This window comes from Vanessa cardui, chromosome 13, assembly GCF_905220365.1.
Source record: "Vanessa cardui chromosome 13, ilVanCard2.1, whole genome shotgun sequence".
Classification (NCBI taxonomy): Eukaryota; Metazoa; Arthropoda; class Insecta; order Lepidoptera; family Nymphalidae; genus Vanessa; species Vanessa cardui.
In genome coordinates this window covers 2369619-2377284 of record NC_061135.1, presented here as the reverse complement: position 1 = coordinate 2377284, position 7666 = coordinate 2369619, and positions in this window count along the sequence as shown.

Sequence of the window (7666 nt, the reverse complement as noted above, 5' to 3'; positions counted from 1 at the left end):
CAACAAACGCAGACTTCCTCCTTCCCCTGAAAATATCACTTTATCAAATGCAGAAAAAAACACGCAAATAAATAAAAAAAATAAAGTATCCCAATCAGATGTCAAGAGGTCAAATAGTATATCTGAGGGAGTCATAAAGCCGGGAATACTAAACTACGTAGTCAAAAAGACAACACAAGCGAGCAGTGCTCAAAGTAAGCAAACATAGCAGTCAAGCGCCTCCTCCTACGCAGGACTCTCTAATAACAAAACGAAAACAAAACATAAACAACATCTTCCAAGCCGGCTGGTCACCGTGGAAGATCACGACCATAACCCTCCAAAGGAAGTTACCACTGCTACAGTGTGCAAAAACTATAAAAAGTCCTTACAAGTACATATTGCAACATACAATGTCAGAACATTATCGTCATACGAACGTTTATTAGAACTGGATGAAGCAATAAAAGATATTAAGTACGATGTCATAGGAATATCTGAAGTGAGGCGACTAGGTTCTAAAATAGAGGAACACGAGAGCTTTATACTCTGTTATGTAGGCTGTACACCCGGCAAATACGGGGTTGGTTTTATAATACACAAAGCGCACAAAAACAATATAGTAAGTTTCACTGGTCTAACGGAGCGGGTAGCGGTACTAAATATGAACTTTCAAGGCTATATGGCCACCATAATACAAGTATATGCACCAACAGAATCGGCAAGCGAGCACGAAATTGATGAATTCTACAAAACAGTCAACTCTGCATTGGACACAGCACACAACATCGTTATACTAATGGGAGACTTTAATGCAAAAATTGGTGTGCCCAAGAGGGGTGAACATATAGTATTAAAACAATTTGGTTTCGGTAAGAGAAACGAAAGAGGACAGAGGCTTGTTGATTTTGCATTAGAACATAAATTAACTATAATAAATACATGTTTCAAAAAGAAGCCAAACAAAAGGTGGACATGGAGATCTCCAAATGGGAAAAATAAAAATGAAATAGATTTTATACTATCAAACCAACCCAGAATATTTCATGACATTGGTACTTTGAACTTAAACTATCCGTCAGACCACAGGATAATCAGAGCAACAGTGAAACTATCAAGTCAAAAGAAAAGTAGAGTCAAATTTATTAGCAGACAAATAAACCAACTAAAAACAGAACTAGAAATCTCAAATTACAAGCAAACTTTGTCAACATTGCTATCAAAAACATCTTATCTCCAGAAAAGTATTAAAGTACAAACCCTTTATGACAACATCACTAACGCCATCAAGTGTAGTCTAAAATCAGCCCAAGTAACAGGAAAGGAACAAAATCGTCATAAGATATTGTCGGCTCGAACATTGGAACTACTACAAAGAAGAAAATTGTTACAGCAAATCAAAAACAAATCTCGTTCTATGAAAAATGAACTAGCGGCACTCTACAAATTAGTAAACAAATATATAAAATACGACTACGGGAAACACAAAAACGACATCATAGAAAGACATATACACCTCACCGGTAGTACAAAAAAGGCTCACAAAGACCTCAAAGTATATAAAACTTGGATAGAGGGGCTAAAGAAGGCTGACAAAGAAGTAAGCAACCGTAATGATATTATCACTATAGCAACCGACTTTTATAAAAATCTATATAGTGGTAGCACTCAAACCAAAAATTCACCTTACAAGAGCACTAACACAACTACGCGACACGATAGCGAAGATAATATCGAAGCGATTACTGAATATGAAATTATAGAGACAATACAAAAGTTAAAAATAGAAAAATCCCCAGGTTCAGATAACATCACGAACGAAGCATTAAAGGCCGCACGTGAAATATTGGCCTTACCACTAGCTCATCTATTCAATTTAATACTACAGACATCTAAAACACCCACACAATGGTCCGAATCTAATATAATTCTAATATACAAAAAGGGTGACCCAAAAGATATAGGCAACTATAGACCGATAAGTCTATTACCTAGTTTGTATAAAGTCTTCGCTGCCATCATAAACTCAAGAATCAGTCCCGTGATCGACGCCAGACAACCGGTAGAGCAGGCAGGTTTCAGAAAGGGGTTCTCGACTGTGGACCATATACACACCTTAGAGCTAATCATAGAGAAGTACCGTGAACAACAGAGACCTCTATATCTCGCATTTATTGATTACCAAAAAGCTTTCGACACGGTATCACATGACAGCGTATGGGAAAGCATGGAAGAGCAGGGTGTTAACCAAGTATATATAAATGTCATCAGGAATATATACAACAACAACGTCGGCAAAATAAAGCTAGAATCACGGGGACCAAGCTTCCCCATAAAGAGAGGTGTGAGACAAGGCGATCCGCTCTCTCCGAAAATATTTATTGCCATATTAGAAGCCATCATCAGCAAGCTGAACTGGAATAAAAAGGGAATATACATACAAGGGGCGTTTTTAAGTCACCTTAGATTCGCTGATGACATAGTGATACTGTCTGAGACAAGCTCACAACTGCAGTACATGGTTGAATCTTTACAGGCAGTAAGCTCCGACGTAGGTTTAGAAATCAATCTCACTAAGACCATGACAATGACAAATAGCTATAAAAAACTAATACAAGTTAACGGAAATCCACTAAAATATACAGACACATATATATACCTGGGAAAAACAATAAGTTTTCATAAAGAAAACAACGACAAAGAAATAGAAAGAAGAATTCAACAAACATGGAATAAATATTGGAGTCTAAAAGAAATTTTTAAAAGTAACATGCACACAAGTTTGAAAACTAAGATCATGAACTCTAGCCTTCTACCGTGTTTGACATACGCATGCCAGACCTGGAAATTCACAGTCAAAGCTCGGCACAAAATTACCACCTGTCAGCGAGGAATGGAGAGAAGTATGCTCAAGGTAAAGAAACTTGACAAGATACGTCACACAAAAATAAGATCCATTACTAAAGCTACTGATGCCCTGACCTACGCTCGAAAACTAAAATGGAAATGGGCAGGTCACGTAGCGCGGCTTACAGATCAAAGATGGACCGTGACGGCAACATTCTGGGAAGGCCCGCTAGGAAATCGGAGTAGAGGAAGACCACTGACACGATGGGAAGACGATATCAGAAAAATCGCTGGCCCAAAATGGGGCCAAATAGCACTCAACAGGGAACAATGGCAATCCTTGGAGGAGGCCTTTACCCTAACAGGGGTTCTTGCTTAAATTTAAGAAATCATAAATTAGTAAAATTTAAATTAAATAGGTTAACTAGCGATACAATTAGATAAGTAAAGTAAATTAAATCAACTATAATAGAAAAGATACCGTAAACAACAAAACAGTAAAACTAACATTGTATTTAAGTAAGAAATAAAAGGCTTTTTTATTTTTATTTTTATTTTTTTATTTTTATTTTTATTTTTATTTATTAATAAACAGCAACAAACAATGGTAAATATTTCGAATCGAATTTACATAACTTTTCAGACACATACTCAGCTGAGGTGTTTAATTCGCAAACAATACGGTTCTTACTTCAAAACAAATACGTACTCCATTGTAACATGTAAATATTTGCATAGAGGCGAATAAACTCTTCAGAGACGATGAAATAACTTCACATGTACTTTTAGAAGGTGAAAATGATTTTTGTATGCTTATGTAACTTAGAATATTAATTAGGATTTTTAATATAAAATTTGAAAGCGCAATCTTGAAATTTGAAACAGTATACGCAAAGTCACGACCTCAAGACTACGACAGGTCTTAGGAAGGTGCTGGCTTTCGCCCTCGTCGATTGGCCATTTCTCATCTCCACTCCGATGTCTGCTTCTGTACCATGACGTTCACAAAGAAGAAAGCCAAAGAACGCTGGGAAATCTTCTCACGGGGACAGGAATATGAATATGATACAACATCACATACATTACTCTGACCCCAATGTAAGTAGCTGAAGCACTTGCGATATGGAAATCAGAAGTAACGACGGTACCACAAACACCCAGACCCAATCTACATCGACTCGGCCGGGAATCGAACCCGGGACCTCAGTGTACACACCACTCGACCATGGAGGTCGTCGAAGAAAGGAAGGAAACGTTTATCTTTAGACAAACCGTGTGGAGAAAATACTGAATTTAAAATAAGAATATAAGATTCGAAAATAAAAATGAAATATAACATGAATTAAAATCCATTAAATCATGAATACCATCATTTCATATGAAACACAATACAAGCAAACAGAATAAATAATTGTCTATCCAATTAGAATTTTTCCCATGAAGTCATTATATGCGATACAATGGTTATGATATTAATCCTGACGTCTGCTGTACAGAATCGAGGAATAACGACCGGTTTTTATGTATTTTATTCATCGTATAAGTTTTGATACTAAAATGGATTATTTATACCCTATAAAATTTTAAAATCATGGAGAATTTTTATTAATTTTTTAATTGCTTTTAAAAATCTCATAATTGAGAGTGACGTTCTTATAATCAATATGAAATTATGAAATTAATGCATGATTATTTTTTTGTATAAATCTACCACATATTTAGTACATTAATCCTACCGAGAATAACTAGCAAGAAATTTATTATTATATTTTTTCTAATATATTTACGTAAATGATAAATAAGAAGGAATTTTGTTTGAAATTCCTTATTGCTAAAATAATTAAACCATCTTATAATCAATATGATAGATAATGCAAGATTAATTTTTATATAAAGCTACCACTTATTTAGAATATTGATCCTACCGAGAATAAACGGCAATAAATTAATTATTATAATTTTTTCTAACATATTTATATAATTACTGATATATAAGAAGGGTGTTATTTGAAATCCCTTATTGCAAAAATAATGAAATCAATGCGCATACAACATATATACCAGAAGATTTTTAGTGTATAGAAAAACTGCGCTTCAAATTTATACTTTATTTTGTACACAATAAAACTAAATTTCGCTTAAATTTCAATTCCTTTTTCTATTCATGATCCCATTTTATTATTATATATGTTATAACCAACCATTCACTAAAACATTTCAAAGAAATATCGAAGGACATTAACTAACTTTCAGTATGTACCATCAAACTATTATGAAATTCATCAAGATTGCAACTGACAGCCACAAATTTGTTACCACCATGACAAACTAAGATGGATGACCCTTGGTTTTAGTACATCTGAAAGGTGACGTCATTTCTGGACCACGTCACTCAGATTTCATTCTATAACAATATATATATTTGTAGTTATTGTTTTGTTTAAGTTATCAATAAAAAAGGTCGTAAATCTATTTGAAACAGACCAATTGATCACTTGATCTTTTCTCAAACAGTACTCAATAATGATCTTAATCGAATTTCGACCACAAAACTAACACTAGTATACCTAATTAATTCTGACTAGTTACTGGATAAACCCAGATTCAGTCAAATCGTTTCATTTAATTATCCAACTAAGTCCGCGTCTTTTAGAATTAAACAAAGATCCGAATGCCGCAGGTCGAAACACAGAGATGCTTTAAACTGTGAGTGACGACCGATTTTAAAGTTTTATTTCAATCCAAATCAAAAATCGATATAATTACGAATATGAATCCTAATAACGAAAGTAAACTGGCTAAGGCTACCATAAATGTATGGTATATAATGCTTAGCCAGTTTACTTTCGTTACAAAAACTAATTAATGAATTAGTTTTTGTTAAATGGATATGTAGATTAACGTAGATCGACTTATACGTCACCGTAAACTTGCAAACAGCTTTTCGATAGTTTATAAGATTAGTGATTTTATAATTTAAATGAAATTTACTTTAATTGTAAGCAGTATGTAACAATCCTTCGATAGTTCACAATCTCTCGAGGTATATTATAATCTAAGCGTATTTACTATTGTAAATTGACAAGCGTCTATGACCTCTAATACATACAAATGTCACTGGAAGAAATATTAACCACTCATACATCAAAAATGAATGAATCTCGTGCCTTTAGTCAAATTGTTACACCATTAAAACGGAACACAACGAAACTACATACGTATTGCTGCTGAGCGGTTGAATACGTTATGATTGCTATATGTTGAAAAAGAGTAACTACTGAGTTTATTGCGGGTTTTTTTTAATAGAACCGGGGTGGTAGGTTCATTTAATACAGTTTGCTTAAAAATTACAAAAGGCTACTTGAATAAAATACGCCAATCATTCAAGCATTCTTAAATAACACTAAAAATCATCAAAACCGTTACACGAATTAATATAAACTTAGATAACAAAATAATCACTTCGAAACTAAAATAGATAATTAATACCGCCTTGCATTAACATAGATTAAAATTTGTCACTACGTCCTGTTGTTCGCGTTGATGCAATTACGTGGTCAGTGAACTGCATCAGTGCGTGACGAGCTGTTAATAACTATAAATAAGCGATACCGTTAACGCTGGATAAAGTAGGGGTCATAATCTGTACGCAAGCAGGCTTGTGACAGGGAGCTGTTATCCACATGACACCTTTAAGCTGGCTACACTTCCTGACGTCATATGAGTTGAATAATAATTATTCCATGCTATTTTTAATAAAGAATTGGTTTAAACATTCACCTATCTTATTTAAGAGCTGAGATGTCCCAGTGGTTAGGACGTGTGCATTAACCGATGATTGCGGGTTCAAACTCAGGCAAGCACCACTATATATATATGAGTGTTTTATTTTTGTTTATAATTCATCTCGCACTCGGCGGTGAAGGAAAACATCGTGAGGAAACCTGTATGTGTTTAATTTCATCTAAATTCTGCCACATGTGAATTCCACCAACCCGCGTTGGAACAGCATGGTTGAATTTGTCCCAAGCCCTCTCCTTAATGGAAGAGGAGGCCTTATCTCAGCAGCTGGATATGTACAGGCTGTTACTTTACTTTTACTTTACTATCTTATTTATAGGTAAAACAAACATAAATGAAAATAGTACACCTCGTGAGTAATCATATGCGTCACATACATTGGCGCCAACATGATTCATTAACAATTCGTTACAATACCAATTTGCTACCAACCTTGGGAACAAAAATGTCATTCGTTGTACCTCCCGAGGAGGAGCCTTGTGTTGCTAGTTACAATGACTACAAATGAACGAAGCTGACTCAACATCAGTTATCATATTTGCCTGTCCACCTACTTTCAACTCGTGCTCGGCACAAGGAAAACATCGTGAGGAAACTTGCATGTGTCTAATTTCATACAAATTCTGCCACATGTGCATTCCACCAACCCGCATTAGAACAGTGTGGTGAAATATGTTCCAAACCATTTCCTTAATGGGATAGGGATGGGAGGCCTTAGCCCAGCAGTGAGAAATTTAAAGGCAGTTACTTTACTACTTTCTTTACATTAAAAAAAAATAGGTATTTTATTATTTTGCATCAAATTTGAATACGATAAAGAATTGAAATAAAATAAATCCGATTATTATATTTCATTAAAAAAACCCACTTCGTTCCGAATTGTCTATTTATAAAAATAATCCGGTCTCAAATATAAAAAAGTACACGTTAAAATAAATGAATAGACGTAAAAGCAAGTTGTGCGGAAAATTGAACCGTCATGACCATTACACCACTTCTTCGAGTTACTCAAAGTTTTCGCGCTAAGGAGAGTTCGACG